Here is a 17,854-nt window from a genome sequence, read left to right as displayed (position 1 = left end):
CCTGTGAAGAGAGAGAGCTCTCCTATCTTTTCCTCTTCTTCTAAGGGCACTAATTCCATCATGAGGGCACCATCCTCATGACCTAATCTAAACCTAATGATCTCTCAAAGGCTGCACCTCCAAATACCATTAGACTTCGAGTTAGGGCTTCAACATACAATTTTGGAGGAGACACAAACATTCATTCCATTTATTCAGTGCTCAATAAATATTGGATGTATGAATGGATGGAATAAAAAAAGGTAAACCTGCGTGGTAATTGGATAGAAAACACATGGACATACAGTCATGTGCCACATGACGTTTCAGTCAATAATGAACCGCAGATATAACAGTGGTCCCAAAAGATATAATGGGCCAGGAGTGGTGGCTCACACCTGTTATCCCAGCACTTTGGGAGGCCAAAGCGGGCAGCTCACTTGAGGTCAGGAGTTCAAGACCAGCCTGGCCAACATGGTGAAACCCTGTCTCTACTAAAAATACAAATATTAGCTGATCATAGTGGCAGGTGCCTGTAATCTCTGCTACTTTGGAGTCTGAGGCAGGAGAATAGCTTGAACCCGGGAGATGGAGGTTGCAGTGAGCTGAGATTGCACCATTGCCCTCCAGCCTAGGCAACAGAGCGAGACTCTGTATCAAAACAACAACAATAAAAATTAAAAAAAAAAAAAAAGCAAAAAGATATAATGGAGCTCAAATAATCCTGTCATCTAGTGATACAGTTGTCATAACATAGTAGTGAAACGTATTAATGTTATTTTTTTTTTACACAGAGTCTTGCCCTGTCGCCCAGGCTGGAGTGCAATGTCACAATCTCAGCTCACTGTAAACTCCACCTCCCAGATTCGTGATTCTCCTGTCTCAGTCTCCCAAGTAGCTGGGATTACAGATGCCTGCCAACATGCGAAGCTATTTTTTGTATTTTTAGGAGAGATGGGATTTCATGTTGGCCAGGCCAGTCTCGAACTCCTTACCTTGTGATCCGCCCACCTCAGCCTCCCAAAGTGCTGGGATTACAGGTGTGAGCCACTGCACCCAGCCAACCTATTAACTTTTTTATGTTTAGATATGTTTAGATACATAAATACCTAACATTGTGTTCCTGTTGCCTACGGTATTCAAAATAGTAACATGCCATACAGGTTTGTAGCTTGGAGCAATAGGTTATACCATATAGCCTAGGTGTGTGGTAGGCTACACTACCTAGGTTTGTGTAAGTACACTCTATGATGTTGGCACAACAATGAAATCACCTAACGATACATTTCTGAGAACATATTCTTGTTGTTAAGTGATGAATGACTGTATATGACATTCTGGAAAAGGCAAAACTATGGAAACTAAAAAGATCAGTGGTTACCAGGGGTTGAGGAGTGGGGATGATGAACAGGTGGAGCACAGAGGGTTTTTGGGGCAGTGAAACTATTCTGTAGGATACAATAATGGTAGATTCTTGTGTTTAAAAATCTGCCCTAACCCATAGAATGTACAACACCAAGAGTGAACCCCAGCGTAAACTATGGATTTCATGTATGAATAATTTGTTAATTAGGTTAATTGATTGTGACAAACGTACCAGCTGGTGGGGGATATTGATAAAGGAAGTGGCTATACAAGTGTGGGAAGAGGAAGTCTGTGGGAAATTGAGTACTTTCCGCTTAATTTTGCTGTCAATCTAAAACTGTTCTACACAATAAAGCTGATGTTTAAGAAAGCCAAGTGAGGTGCTAACACCTTTCTGTAGAGTTCATTCCACTGTAGCGTTACACAGATTTGGGCTGGAATCTGAGCCAAGCCCTGTAACCTGGGGGAAGTTACTTACCCCTCTAATCTTAGTTTCTCTAACTTTACAGAGATTGTAATGCCTTCCTCAGAGTGTTTTGAGAGCTAAATGCAAAACTGTATGTAAAGAATCTAATCCAGCACCTGGATATATAGCATGGTAAATATATACAGGCCTCCTCATTCCTCCCTATGACTGTGATTCTTATCTATTCTGATGGCTACTATTTTCAAAGTCAGGCCAGGGCAAGAAAGCTGTCTTGGGTGAAAGTGTCTTCTACTAGAAAAGAATCTGTGCATGAGGGGCCTGTGTGTCCTCATTTGCTCATGTGTGTCCCCAGAGGTGCTGGCTACAGAAGGCCAGACATGCACTGGAGCCCCGGATCAGTGTCAAGCCCCTCACTCAGCTTTCTCCCGTGAAAAGGTCAGGATGATGGAAGGCTGTCATATTTAGATGATGGCTCGCAGGGAAGCCTTGGTGGGTTAGTCACCTATGATATGACATCATATTGCCACTCAATATAGTAACAGCTGTTGGTTGCTTTGGGGGGCAGAGGTGGGGTTAGCTTTAGTTGACCAACCATGCCTTGAGGATAAATTGGATGGGATCAGATGGGAAGATGTGACAAGAAGAGAAATCCTCCTCTATATAGGATGCTCTGCCATTTCCTAAGGATTTTCAGCACCTCGCCCCAAAATGTGAGTCTTGACTTTTTCTCTGGCTTTGGGGCTAAGTGGGAAAAATGTTACAGGAGAAAGGTGTTTGGTCAGGAAGCCTCCAGCTGGGGGAGTACCCATTGTGGCCCTGCTGGGTGGGTGACACCGGAAGAGGGGTGGGAAAGTGAGCAGTTCGGTGCATATGGCGCTCAGTGAAGTGATCTGAGGGATAGGGATCAAAAAGTCCAGGAGTTAGAGTGCTGCAGAAGCTCTAGGTTGGATTAAGGTTTTTACTGACCCCTCTTCAGGTTACATAACACCTGCGGGATGACCTGTGGCATCCCAGTGAGGCAGTGATGTGGTCTCGGTCTCATCCTGGATGAAACCGTGATTTGGGGATACCATTAGTCAGTGCTGTAGTCGATGTAAGGCATTGATTATTCATAATAGGAAGCAATTGGAGTTGGTTAACACCTTCCTTCTAGTGTGTTCTCCTTCTTGACTTTCCTACCTCTTCTGGGGCCCTTGTGTTTTGGGAATAGAATGCTTTGTATCAGCAGTGTAACATGGATAGGTTAACTGGATATAGGCTGGGTATGGGGAGAGCTGGTTCTTCCTGTGCTTAAACGGAATAAGTCCAGAGTGAGGGAGTAAAGATGTTAGAGAGGAAAAGCCCTGGAATGAGGGTCAAGAGATCTTGTTTGGCAGCTAGTTCTGCCAAGTAAAGGCTGTGTGACCTTGGGCAAGTCACTGTTTCTCTTTGGATTTTGGTTATTCCTCTCATCTGTAAAAACGTGTGCACTTGGGGTTCTTCCAGCCCCACTGGTCCTCTTCCATCCTTTAAATGTGGATCTGTGGTTCTGTTGTTGGCAGCCCAGAAAGGGCACAAGTTTGAGTGTCTGGCTCTGCCATTTGTTGTGCGACCGTGGACAAAGACACCCCTTCTCTGAAACTCAATTTTCCCATTTATAAAATATGGATTTTTGTGAGACATCAGTGAGGTAAGGAAGCTGAGAGCCTTTTCGGAGGCACGATGTGGATGTAAAGCAACACCCTGAGTTTGGACAGGGCAGGTGGAGTAAGGCAGGCTGAGGGGTGATGTTTGGGGTTACTGGCAGGTTGAACTGTGACCAGGGGCATAGATGGGGTGGAGGTCATGGTCAGCCAGGCCATAGAAACCCCTAGCCCTGTCCTACTCAGTTCTTGTTCCTTCCCCAGCAGCCGAGGGAGGGAAAATAGTTGAGAGGTTATAAATGACGCTGAAAACAGCTCACAGAAGTGGCTGCAAACTGTCTGAGGGGGTCATGCTGCCGGAGCAAAGCGTGTGCTGGGAAGCCATCCAGGGTTTGGGGACCCCTGAAAATTGAGCAACCTCCTGGTTCCCATTGGTGCCCAAGAGGATGCACCGTCTGCACTGCCTGGCATCACTTCCTGGGAAAGTGAAAACTCCTCGTACGGCGACTAATGGATCACGACTGAACAGTGACCAGAGTGACTTGTCTTGAACCGTCTCTGAGGGAAAGTCACAGATTCCCTAGAGAAAGTTTCCAAATTCCTGTTTATTCTTCACATAAACAGATTAACCTAGGGGTAGCGATTTTACTTAACTCTTCCTTTCATGTTGCAGGGAAAGTGAAATTGGCCACTTCTTTGAAGCTGTTCTTTGAGCCATAAATATAATTTCTCTTCCCACCCACAGAAAGGGGTTTTCTTTTTCTTTCTTTCCTTCTTTTCTCTTTTTTTTTTTTTTTTTTTTTTGAAGCCCCAGGCTCTGATACGTTCGGAGGTTGGCAGGAGGTGCAGCTGCCGTAGGAGCAGCATGTTGTCCCCCTGCTGACTCATCTGACATTAACATAATTATGTTTCAGGAGTCAAAGTGATTTTCAAACTATGAGTAATGCAGGGTGTTAGAGAGAGTGTTTACACGGCAGTGGGCATTTCAGCACACTCAAGTAACCAGCTGCTGCTAACAGCTGCAATGAGTGAAGGAATAAGAAAATGCTCTCAGGAAAAACAACCCTTCTGTCTCGTGTCCGTTTCTGTGCAAAGGATTCAGATGTCATGAAAGGCAGGTGAACTTAGAGTTCCCTAAGAACCAATTCAGATCTAGCATTGTTATCTGAATGCCTTGATGTCTGATCTTTTTATGGGGAAAAAAATGTCTTTATAGCTTATTTTCCATTTACCCAACTCTAGGGAAAGGTGGATTTAAAGACTTTAGCAAATTATTTATTTTTTATGATGTTACCAGTATTAATAATTATAATAATATTCTAAGGCTGTGCTGCTGCTTCTAAAACAGGAACAAGGACAAAACCCATTTCCCCCAGTTTTAAAGACAGGGGCAGAAGCCCATGGAGAGGGGTACTGGGGAATGTCTTCTTAAAGCGCCTTTGTCTCATTATTATGGGAAAAGTTCTGAGAGACATGGAGTGCAGTGTGCCAAGTATTTAGACCTCAGGAGCGAAAAGCTGGGCTCCAGTCCTGTTCCAGAACTGAGTATTGGAATGGGAATGCCTCAATTTCCTCATCTCATAGTGAGAATATTAATAACACTTTCTCTGCCTACATCAGAAAAAGAGCCTTGAACTTTTGTAGGGTAGGGACAGGGTCTGCCCACTACTGTAGCCCCAGTGTCTAACTTAGAGCTGTCACATAGAAGGTGCTCAGTAAGTATTTGCAGAATTAACGAATGAGATAAAAGCTATAAATGCCAGAGCTCTGCTCTTGTGGTTTGCTATTGCATCTAGCAAGGTGTCATTCTCATGGAGAGTGGTCAATAATTTTTTTAATGTGTTAAGAAAAAAATTGTGAACTAATTATACATTCACTTATACATAAGTTATTCATAAACAAATTGGTTATTATTTTGGGGCTACCAAGCTGAATTACACACAAAAGTATTTCTGTTTACTTAAGAATGTCTTTGATGACCAACACAATTTTATTAAGCCTTGTCCCTTGAGTATACATCCTTTGCATGCTCCACATTTGCGCCCTCATGGAAAAAGAAGGAGCCCCGGAGAAAGAGCACACCAAAAACATCGACCTACCCTGAACTAAGAGGCTCAGGTGTGCTTTTGTGGACTACTTGTATTGAGTGATCCCTTCATCCTGGACCCATTAATAATTATTGTTAGGCCTACTTCAAGCAGTAAATCTAAGCCAGTCCATTCACGGCAAATCAATCCAAAATGGCCGTTAAGGAGAGTCAGGATCTGTGGTCCCATCCCAAATATTTGAAGATGATGCCAGAAAGCAAATTTAGTGTGTCCTCCTGGTGACTGTCATTTGGTATTTCTGTCCTAGGCCAGTTCTCCAATGGGGTAAATGCAGGGTCAGGCATTTCTAATGTCTAAACCTCCACCGCTCTCTTTCTCTCAAAGTTGCATGTCCAATACAGTCGTAATTTCACCTCCCCAACTCCGTCGTTACTGTAGTTCATTAATGTTTGTTGGACCGGCATCCTAATTTGGGTGTGGACGACTATTCCTTAAGGCATCTCAAGTAAAAAGGCTCCTTACTTCTGATCCTGGTTTGTTTATTTTAAAAATACTTGTAAACAATTTAATACTAATTTAATAGTGTTTTTAAGTTAGTAGCAGGTTGCTGAAGGATCCAAATGTTTAACATATATTCTAAAATAAACATTGGCTGTTTAGAGCCGTTACAGAATAAACTTATTTGAATTTTTCCCCTAGTACCCTTTTCTTTATTTCTTCTACTCTTTCTTCTTTCCCTCTTTTCCCATCTCTCCCTCCATATTCCTCCTCCCTGCCTTCTTTTCTTTTTATTATCTTGTGTTTCATTTGTTTGTTTGTTGCTTTTGCTAAATGTCTTTCTAAAAAGTATGTCTGGAAGGAGATAAGAGAAACTAATTAAAGAGCCTAGGACGAGGTAGAGAGACTTTTCATCGTATACACTTTCTGACTTTGAATTTTTAATCATGGCAATACTTTTTGCCCAATAAAAAAGTTAACCAGAACAGAGTTGTACATCCTTCTTGTTTTCATTTTTCCACTTTTCTAATGCGAGCCTATTTCCTTCTTACTAGGATGAAAGACAGGAATGGCTTCCAAAGGGAAACGGGGAAAAGAGAAGGGAGACGGTAGACAGAAGCTCAATGCCTGTGTGTCCACAGTGGAGATGCAGGGGAAAGAGCTAGTGTAACAGAACCAATACATTTTTTTTGGCTTTTTTTCTTTTCATTTGAAATGTAAACATCTTCCCACTTCATTCTTTCCACCTCATAAGAATTCTTCTTCTTCTACAACATAATTTTTAATGATTGTACAAGAGTCCCAAGTTAATGTAATATTTTTGTACTGTAGTTTACCTTACTAATACTCTATGTTAAATATTTGGGTAATATCTGATTCATCAATATTGTAAATAGTACTGTAATAAACATTATTGTAGCTAAATCTACGTTCATGGCAATTCTTATTTACTTTAAATATATTTCCTCAAAAAGAATCAACATATTTCTCAAAAATAAATAAACTAAATAATATATGAATCATACAGTCTTTGATATATGTAGCTCTTGATGTAATTTTAATTTCTATAAACACAAAGAAATTTTTTCCATGTTTGTTAACTAGTTTATTTTCTGTTTATGAATCTTCTGTTCAGAGCCTTTGCCTGTACATCTGTTGGAATCTTAATATCTGCAGTGATTTAAAATGTTTTATACATATATAAGATATATCAACAAAGACCTCCCTATTATTTTTTTCGAATAATAATAATTCCCTGGCTTGACATTTACATTTGAATGGAAGTTATATTTATATATTTTTGGCACAGAGAGATTTTAAGATTTAAAGTAATCGAATCTGTCAATTTTTTTTCTGGAGAATGACTTTTTCTCATATAGAACTTTAAAAACTATTTCATATTTTCTTCTAATAGAAAACAGCCTTTTAAAGATAAAATTTCCATATTTTATGTAATTACAGGGAAATGCACAAATCTTAAATAGATCATTCAGTGAGTTTTGACAAATGACAGATGCATATGCTTTTCAAGATATAGAACTTAAAGGGTATGACTTTTTCAGGTGATGGTTGCACATATCTATGAGGATACGAAAAAACAATGAATTGTACCCTTTAAATAAGTGTGTTATGTAAATCATATCTACAGACCTTTTTAAAAAATAAAAATTACCATCATTCTGGAAAGCTTCCTCGTGTTCTCTCCCAGCCTGTCCTCACTCCCATACTACCTATATAGGCAACCACAAATTTTAGTTTTTTCATCATTAGTTTGGTCTGTTTTTGACCTTTATGTGGAATGGAGTCACACAGCATGAACTCTTTTGCATAAGGTTTCTTTGACAGCGTAATGTTCTTGAAATTCATCTGTGTTGGTAAGCTTCAGGAATTTGTGTCTTTTTGTTACTAAAAGTAAGCTTTCATTATAGTATGTCTATATGACAGTTTGTTTATTCATTCCTCTATTGATAGACACCAGGCTGTCCCCAGTTTGGTCCCATTATGAATAATGAAACTGTGAACATTCTTGTAAAAGTCCTTTTATAGACATATGCTTTCATTTTTCTTAAATACCTATGGATGGAATTTCTGGCCATAGGATAGATGTATACTTCATTTTATAAGAAACCACCAGCCTTTTCTCCAAAGGAGTTATACCATTTTACACTCCCACAAGCAATGCATGAGAATTCAGTTGCTCCAAAGTTTTGTCAACGTTTGGTGTTGTCAGACATTTTTATTTTAGCCATTCTGTTAGGTGTGCAGTAGTAGCTTATTGTAATTTAAATTTGCATTCCCTTGATAAAGTTATTGAACACTTTTTCATGTGCTTCTGATTTTTCTTTATTTTATTTTAATGTGTATGTATTTTACATCTAACTATGTCTATCCATCAAAAGTTATTTTGATTATGATTTGAGGTAAATCTCTAGATTAATTTTTTTCTAAATAATCAGTTAACCCAGAACAATGTATTGAATAATACTTTTATTGTTATTATATATATTTTTTTGAGATGGGAATCTCACTCTGTCGCCCAGGTTGGAGTGCAGTGGTGCAATCTCAACTTACTGCAACCTCTGCCTCCCAGGTTCAAGCAATTCTCCTGCTTCAGCCTCCTGAGTAGCTGGGATTACAGGCTCCCACCACCATGCCTGGCTAGTTTTTGTATTTTTTAGTAGAGATGAGGTTTCACCATTTTGGCCATTTTCATCTGGTCTTGAACTCCTGACCTCAGTTGATTCCCCTGCCTTGACCTCCCAAAGTGCTGGGATTACAGGTCTGCGCCACCGCGCCTGGCCAATACTTTTATTCTCTGCTAATTTGTGATGCTTTATTTACCATAGAGTTCTCATATGTACTGTGATCTCAGAATATCTATTCTATGTCTTGATATGTACATTTTTACACTTGTTCTTTTGTCAGTTCCATACTCTTATTTATATTTGCTTTTAAAAATGATTTAAGAGCTGGCAAGGCCCCTGTCTCATCATTCCTTTTCATGTTCAACATTTTCTTTGCTGCTGGGCGTGGTGGTTCATGTCTGTAATCCCAGCACTTTGGGAGGCTGAGGCAGGCTGATCACCTGAGGTTGGGAGTTGGAGACCAGCTTGACCAAGATGGAGAAACCCCCATCTCTACTAAAAATATAAAATTAGCTGGGTGTAGTTGTGCATGCTTGTAATCCCAGCTACTCAGGAGGCTGAGGCAGAAGAATGGCTTGAACCCCGGAGGCGGAGGTTGCGGTGAGCCGAGATTGCACCATTGCACTACAGCCTGGGCAACAAGAGTGAAATTCAGTCTCAAAAAACAAACAAACAAAAAAACCCCCACATTTTATTTGCTGTTCATGCTTAATTATTCTTTTGGTTGAACGTTAGAATGATTTTGTGAAATTCTGAAAAGAACACTATTGAGATTTTTATTGAAATTATATTGACCATTCAAATTAATTTGCAAAGCACTGATGTCGTTGCCATAAAGCTCAGTATTCAAAGCTTCTACATTTTCCAACAGCATTGTATAACTTTTTTATATGGGTCCTTCACATTCTCATTATAGCTTTTCCAAGGCAGTCCACAGAAGTTTCCAATGTCATCATTGTTGATTTTTGCTATTGTCATTTTATCTTTTCTAAGTTATATTTTCTAATTGGATAATAGTTCTATATAGAAAAGCAATGTAGCAAATTTCTATATACAAATTTTTATACAGAAAATTTGTATATACAAAAGGTACTGGCTTTTGTGTCTTTTTTATATTTAGCAGTTTTCTTGGGCTCTCATATTGAGTCTAATAATTCTTAGTTGAATTGTTCTTTTGAATTTCTGGGAATGTAATTATATCATATACAAATAATTACAAATCTATTTTCTCCCTTCCAGTGTTTGTGCATCTTATTTTTGTAAGTGCCCTATTTCATCGGTTAGAACTTTCAGGTCAAAATTTAGTAAAACTGGCAACAAACTATATCTTTGTTTTGATCCTGATTTTAATAATATTGCATTAGTATTTCATCCTTAAAGATGACTTTATTTGAAATAAACACTTTTTGTTATGTTAATAAAAGTTCTTAAATTTGTAATTATTTTTTAATAGGAACCAGCTGTTGAATTCTAATGTATTTCCTGCATTAATTGAGAATCTTATTTGGATTTTCTTTTTTAGCCTGTGGATGTCATATGTTACACTGTTGGATTTTAAAGATATTAAAACATAAAATTTTTTATTTTAGATTAAACCCTCCTTGGGTTATTTTCATACTGTTACCTGAATTTGGATTTTCTTTTCTACGTTCACAATTTAGATAGGTTTATTATCTTCTTTTTTTGAGCTGTCTTTTTCAGGGTTTTACATCAGGGTTATCTCTGTTAAGTAAATTAGATAAATTTTCCATATTTGTCAATGTTTGAAATTACTGAAACATAGTGATTACGTATTCCTTAGGAATTGAAAGATTTTTTTTTCCTATAAAGTTTTCTTTTTTTTTTTTTCCTATAAAGTTTTCTAGGCCTAGACACATTTTTTTCCTGGAGGGAAATCTTTCCTTTTTTTCTTTTTTAAGTTCTTCAGCCATGATTGGCATATGTGGGTTTTATACTTCTAATTTTGATAATGTATATATTTTCAGACTATTCATTTCATCTAGGTTTTCAGATTTAGAATTTATAATTTTGCAAAGTATTGTCTTGTATTTAAAATATCTCCTTATCTGGTGCAGAACCTCCCCTTTTTATTTTCTAATTTTATTATCCATAGGGTTTTTTTTCTTCTTTAGTTTCTCTAATATTTGTCTACTTTATTACTTTTTTAAAAAAGTGCTCTCAAATTAATTCTGTAAGTTTTCCTGTGTCCTAATTCAGTTAGTTTTGGTTTTGCCTTTAGTCTTTTCTTTCTACTGATTTCTTAGGGATTTTGTTGTCATTGCTGTTTTTATAAACTCTTGAGTTGAAAGCTTTTATTTTTCCTTTCCTTGAAAATAAAAACAAATAAGATTGTAACTTTAACTTTTAGTACAACTTTGACAATATTTCACACCTGTTGATATATTGTGCTCTTATTTTAATTATCTTCTAACTGCTGTGTTCTTATACTTTAATTTTTGTTTTGTTTAATTTTTGTTCTGTCCTTATGCTTTATTTTTTGTTTTAATTTCTATTATTAATAGCTAGTTATACTGCACTGTGATCAAATAATCAAGCTTATATAATTTTTGTTTCTTGAAATATTTCCCATTTTGGTATATTCATCGCAAATACTTCCTCCTGTTCTATAATATCTTTTCATTTTGTTTATATTGTCTTTTTTAACACATAGTTTTTTTGTCTTAATGTGATCCAATATATCCCTCTTATTTTATTGTTTGTATGTTTGTATCTTATATAAAAAATTTCTGTACTTGATGATAATGAGTGTATCTTCCTATATGTTGTTTTTTCTCAAGGTTGCAAAGTTTTGCTTTTCACATCTGTGTCTTTAATCTTTATGGCTGATGTGAGTGAGAATCTAATTTCACTTGCTCCCATATGGATAACCAGTTATCCGAGTTCCACAATTTCCTCCCGTTGCTTTGTGAGGCTATTTCAGTCACGTACAGAGCTTCCTCGTGTACATAGGATATTTATGGGCTTTTGTTCGGTTCCATTAGTCTATTTCTATTCCCTATGCCAATACTACCACAATCTTTTCAGTAAGTCTAAATATCTAACAAGACAAGTCCTGCTACCCTCTCTTCTTTTTCTTCCAAATTTTATTGGCTTTTCCTGGCCCATTCACATGAAATTTAGAATTAGCTTCTTAAGAATTGTGCCCATTTTGAGGATTTTTAATATGAAAATTTCATCAAATCTATAAACAAATATGGAGATGGCTAACATTTTTATGGGAATCTTGCGTGATACCACTGCACCAGAGGTGCCACCAAGATGGCTAACATGTTTATATTACTGAGTACTCTAATCAATAAACATAGTAATTTTCTCCATTTATTTAGATCTTCTTGTATTTTATTCAATAATACTATTATAGTTTTCTTCTTAGAGGTCTTTCATACCTTTTAACAAATTTATCTCTAGGTGCCATATAATTTCTGTTACTATTATAAATGGGATTTTTCCAATATATTTTCTAATTAGTTATTACTATTAAGAATGCTATTGATTTTTGCATGTTTTTTTTGTATCTAGCAACCGTTGCTGGATAGTTTTTAGTTCTAAGAGTACGTAAATGTTCTTGAGTTCTTTATGTAGACAATCACATTTTCAGCAAACAAGAACAGTTTCTAATCTTTCTCTTTTTCCATTCTTTTATATTACATCAGTTAAGAACTTCAGTATAATGCTGAATAGAGGCTTAGAACTTACATCCTTCTGTAATTTCTGACTTTAATGAAAATGTCTCTAAAATAGTACCAGTTAACATGATATTTGCTTGTAGAGTTTTGATGTATAGCCTTTGTCAGGTAAGGAAAATTGCCTTCTATACCTAGTTTACTAAGATTTTTAAAACCATGAATGAATGCTATATTCTGTCCATACCTTTTCTGCATTTATTGAGACACTAAAAAGATAAAAAATAAAGGAAAAAGGCCTTCCTTTTTAATTTAATAAGTTTTTGAATCTTGAATTATTCTTTCATTCTAGAGATGAAATTCCACTTGGTCATGATATTTTCTTTAAGGTTTTATATCTACATGAAAAATGAGATTAAGTTATAATTTTCCTTATTTGGATTGTCCCTGTCTGGCTTTAATATCTCAAAAAATAAGTTAGGAAATTCTCTTCCTTTTTCCCATCCTCTGAAAGAATTTTTGTCTTTTAAAGCAGGGCTTATCTATTTTTTAAAAATCTGGTAAATATTTGGGCCTGGTGTCTTCGGAGATGGAAGAACTTTTGATTAATAATTTAATGTCTTTAGTAGCTAAGGCTTTGTGCTGGTTTTATCTGAATAAATTACCAAATTTTAATTTCTTTCTTGAAAATTATTTATTTCTTCTAAGTTTCCATATTTATTCAGATGGAGTTAATAGTATTCTTTTATGTATTTTAAAATCTCCACTGTATCTATTTCTATCCCTTTTTATTCCCACTTTCTGTTTGTGTTTTTCTCTTTTTTATTGATTGTTTGTGCTCAGGGTTTATCTTTTTCTGTAAGTTGTTTTAAAAAACTAACTTTGTGTTTTATTCACCTTCCCTAAATATAATTTCTTTCATTCTTCTCTTATATTATTTTCCTATTTCTAGTTTGGATTTCTCTGTTGTTCTTGCCTAGTTTTTTAAGTTGAACACTTACTTATTGTGCTGTTTTTAATTTGTTTTTTCATTTTGCTTTTACTAGTTTTTTTCTTAAGTAGAACTTTACTTGTCCTTTTGACTACAGCAAGGACCTCAGCACTTTTTAATTACATGTGGACCCTGTTCCCCATCTTATTTTTATTCCAGAGTTAAAATTTTTAAAGATAAAAGTTATTTTTAAAAAATATTGTTTTTTTTGTTGTTGTTGTTTGTTTTGTTTTTTTTTTTTTTTTTTTTTTTTTTTTGAGACGGAGTCTCGCTCTGTCACCCAGGCTGGCGTGTAGTGGTGTGATCTCGGCTCACTGCAACCTCCGCCTCCCAGGTTCAAGCAATTCTCCTGCCTCAGCCTCCTGAGTAGATGGGACTACAGGCACGTGGCGTCACACCCGGCTGATAGATTTTGTATTTTTAGTAGAGACAGAGTTTCACCGTGTTGGCCAGGATGGTCTTGATCTCTTGACCTCATAATCTGCACACCTCGGCCTCCCAAAGTACTGGGATTACAGGCGTGAGCCACCGAGCCCGGCCCAAAATAAAATATTCTTTAGTAGTTCTTTAAGTGACAGTCTGTGGTTGGTAAACTGTCTTCATCTTTGGATACCTGAAATTCTTTATTTTTCAGGGTATAGAATTCTAGACTGATAATTGTTTTCCCTCTGCACTTTCAACTTATTACCCTTATTATCTTCTAGAATCTATTGATGTCTATGAGAAGGCTGCTATCACACTAATTTTTATTCCTTTGTCGATAAAATAATTTATCTCTTTAACCTTTTTTTAACTCACAGATAAAATGATACGTATTTATAGTGTACAATGTGATGTTTTAAAGTAAAATTATAACATGGAATGACTAAATCTACCTAATTAACATGTACATTACCTCACATTATTATCATTTTTGTGCTGGCAACACTTAGCATTCACTCTGTTAAGCATTTTTCAAGAATGCAATATATTCTTATTAACTATAGTCACTATGTGGTACAGTAGATCTCAAACTTATTCCTTCTAGCTGAAACTTTATATCCTTTGACCAACATCTCTTCAACTCACCAGCCCCACCCCCATCCTACCCCGACCACAGCCCCAGCTCTCGGTAACCACCATTCTGCTCTCTACTTCTGTAAGATCAACTTTTTTCAGTTCCCACATACGAGTGAGATCACATGGTATTTGTTTTTCTGTGCCTGGCATATGTCACGTAACATAATGTCCTCCAGATTCATCCATGTTGTGGCAAATTACAGGATTTGTTTCTTTTTTCACAGCTGAATAGTATTTCATTGTGTACGTATACCCCATTTTCTCTATTCGTTCATCTGTTAATGGCCACTTAGGTTGATTCCGTATCTTGGCTATTCTGAATAATGCTGCAATGAACATGAAGTGCAGATATCTCTTTGACATACTGTTTTCATTTCCTCTGAACCTATTACTCAGTAGTTGGATTGCTGGATCATATTGTAATTCTATTTTTAATTTTTTGAGGAACCTCCATACTGTTTTTCATAATGGCTGTTCCAATTTACATTCCCACTGACGGTGTGAAAGGGTTTACTTTTCTCCACATCCTCACCAACATTTGTTATCTTTTGTGGATAATAGTCATTCTGACGAGTGAGGTGATCCAACCTGTTAATTTACAATTATCTCTTTATCCACGGTGTTCTGCAATTCAATTGCAATGTATCTTCACTTCTAGAAAATTCTCAGCCATTATCTCTTTAAATATTGCATCACTGTCATTTCCTCTTTTCTTTCAGAATTTTTATTACATGAGGGTTGGTATCTATGAGAAGGCTGCTTGCTGTCAGACTAATTTTTATTCCTTTGTAGATAAATTCATTTAACTCTTTAATCTTTTTTAACTCACAGATGAAATGATATGTATTTATAGTGTACAATGTGATCAATCTTCCATGTCTCTTAATACTTTCTCATCTTTGCCTGCATTCTGGGTGTGTTCCTCTGCACCCTTTTCCACTTCACTAATGCCTTCTTCAACTTTATCCAGGCCAGAAATGTTCTATCTGGTGCATTTTAAATTCCAATGTTTATACTAATCATTTCTGAGGTTTTTTTTTAGTTGGATCTTTTTTCTACTTTTAACCGGGAGTAGAATCCTGTCCTGACTATTCACTTTGTTGGCTGTCTTCCTTAGCATTAGATTTCTTCATGTATTTTGAAAGCTGAGTTTGCCGGCTCATTTCAGGGGAAAGTGATGTTTGTTTGGTTTGGTTTTCTGTCTTTTTCTTTCTCACTCAGTGCTCATCCCTCCTTCTTCTCCACTATTGCAGTGGTCCACTCAGCCCTCCAGCTCCCCGACCCAGAACCAGAGTCTCTGGGAGCATTTCAGGGTTACTGCTGCTCAGTGATGATAGGGACAGAGCGGACCCAGTCGTGGACTCATTCCCAACCACCAGGCTGTGTCTGTGTCCTCCCACACCCCTAGGCAAGAAACTTCTAGGAGCTAGAGCCTCAGGCAACTCTCTGGAGTTTTTTTCTTTTTTTTTTTTTTTTTTTGAGACGGAGTCTTGCTGTGTCGCCCAGGCTGGAGTGCAGCAGCACAATCTTGGCTCACCACAACCTTTGCCTCCCAGATTCAAGTGATTCTCCTGCCTCAGCCTCCCAAGTAGCTGGGATTACAGGCGTGCACCACCACGCCTGGTAAATTTTTGTATTTTTAGTAGAGACAGGGTTTCACCATGTTGGCCAGACTGGTCTCGAACTCCTGACCTCAGGCAATCCACCTGCCTCAGCCTCCCAAAGTGCTGGGATTACAGGCATGAGCCACTGCTCACGGCCTTCTAGAGCCGTTTTATTTAGTCTTCCTTTCCAAGCTTGGGAAGCTCAGTTCCATGTACCTTCCCCATCATAAAACTCTAAGCACCACAAGGACCAGGGCAGTATATCTTTTTTTAATCACCATCGTATCCCCAGTGCATAAAATAGTGCCAACACATGGTAAACTGAGTCAATGAATGATGGCTAACATATCAAAAACTGAAGGACTGAACTTTTGGAGTTTAACCTGGAGCTTTGTTTACTCCCAGTCCCTCTGGGAAACAGTCAGCCTAGTACACAGCACAATTTATCTGTAGAAGAGAAGAAGTATTGGTGTAGGGATTAAAAGACCTTGGTTTCAGGGCTGGTTCTGCTCTTGCCTAGTTAAGCCACCTAATCATCCTAAATCCAGGATTCCTCTTCTATAAAATGAGCATCTCATGGAAGAATGACAATGCTGTATCCAGATGTGATGGCTGCTTCATTAGCCTGGGCTCAGAGAAAAGCAGAGCAGATCCCAGCCGATATGGAGTAGGGTGAATGAGAAATAAACTACCTTGGTTAAGAAACAGATTTGTAGGCCGGGCTCATGCCTATAATCCCAGCACTTTGGGAGGCTGAGGCAGGTGGATCACAAGGTCAGGAAAAAAAAAAGAAAGAAACAATTGTAGAGTTCTTTGTTACTGCAGCATAATTTAAGCTATCCTGATGGACACAATTACTTACTTGTATCCTTCTCAACAGAGTGTGAACTCTATTGGGAGGAGAATGCTTTCATTTTCACTACTGTTTTCTTTCAAATTTCTACTTTTTTTTTTTTTTTGAGATGGGGTCTTGCTCTGTTGCCCATGCAGTGGCACGATCTCTGCTCACTGCAACCTCTGCCTCCCAGGCTCAAGTGACCCTCCCACCTCAGCCTCCCGAGTAGCTGGCACTGCAGGTGCATACCACCACACCAGGCTAATTTTTGTATTTTTAGTGGAGACTGTTGGCCAGGCTGGTCTCAAACTCCTGAGTTCAAGTGATCCACTTGCTTTCACCACCCAAAGCACTGGGACTACAGGCGTGAGCCACCATACCTTCACTTGCTTATGTAATATGTGATAGTCATTCTTCACTCTATCTTCACTACTAAGGACAAGCATATTAAAATCCAGTTTTAATTACCCTACATTTGCAGCACTCTAATTTTCTGAGAAAATTGTGACATTGTCTAGGATTCCCAAAACTATAGTAATACATTTTGTTTGTTTATTTATTTTGAGACAGAGTCTCGCTCTGTCACCCAGGCTGGAGTGCAGTGGCACAATCTCAGCTCACTGCAACCTCCACCTCCCGGGTTCAAGTGATTCTGTCACCCCAGTCTGCTGAATAGCTGGGACTACAGGTGCCCCCCACCATGCCCGGCTAATTTTTGTATTTTTAGTAGAGACAGGGTTTCACCATGTTGGACAGGCTGGTCTTGGACTCCTGGCCTCAAGTGATCTGCCCAGCTTGGCCTCCCAAAGTGCTGGGATGACAGGCGTGAACCACTGCGCCTGGCCATAGAATAGTATATTTTAAAGTGCTATGGTACCTTTTCCAGAGAGGGATGGGAAGACAAAATTTTTGACTTGGATGTAATTTAAAGTTTTCATGAGGACATGCAACATGATTATGTGTCTCAGTAACACAGTGCTGCCTAAGGGCTGGCACGTGCGCAGATCTGCCGGCCCCTGCAGGACTCTTGGAGTTTCTGGTCCTGTGTCTCAGCGGGGATTCTGCTCTTATGCTCTCGGTGTACCTGACTTTAGTGGAAGTCCTAGCCACATTCCTAGTTTGCTCCCCTCTACCTGC

The 17,854-nt window shown here is 38.0% G+C and overlaps 1 protein-coding gene across 1 annotated transcript in view; it reads left to right on the top strand.

Annotated features, from left to right (window-relative positions):
* Nucleotides 1–2,343: 2,343 nt before the first annotated feature.
* The window catches only part of ATF3 (activating transcription factor 3), a 53,841-nt gene continuing 38,330 nt past the window's right edge, over nt 2,344–17,854 (top strand). Inside the window, exon 1 of the mRNA XM_050780714.1 lies at nt 2,344–2,481. The gene's annotated coding sequence lies outside the window, so the exon portion shown is untranslated. The remainder of the gene's footprint in view (nt 2,482–17,854) is intronic.

This window comes from Macaca thibetana, chromosome 1 (genome assembly GCF_024542745.1).
Source record: "Macaca thibetana thibetana isolate TM-01 chromosome 1, ASM2454274v1, whole genome shotgun sequence".
NCBI classification, from domain to species: domain Eukaryota; kingdom Metazoa; phylum Chordata; class Mammalia; order Primates; family Cercopithecidae; genus Macaca; species Macaca thibetana.
The sequence above is the reverse complement of the archived record's forward strand: the minus strand, read 5'-3'. Positions and strand labels throughout refer to the sequence as shown.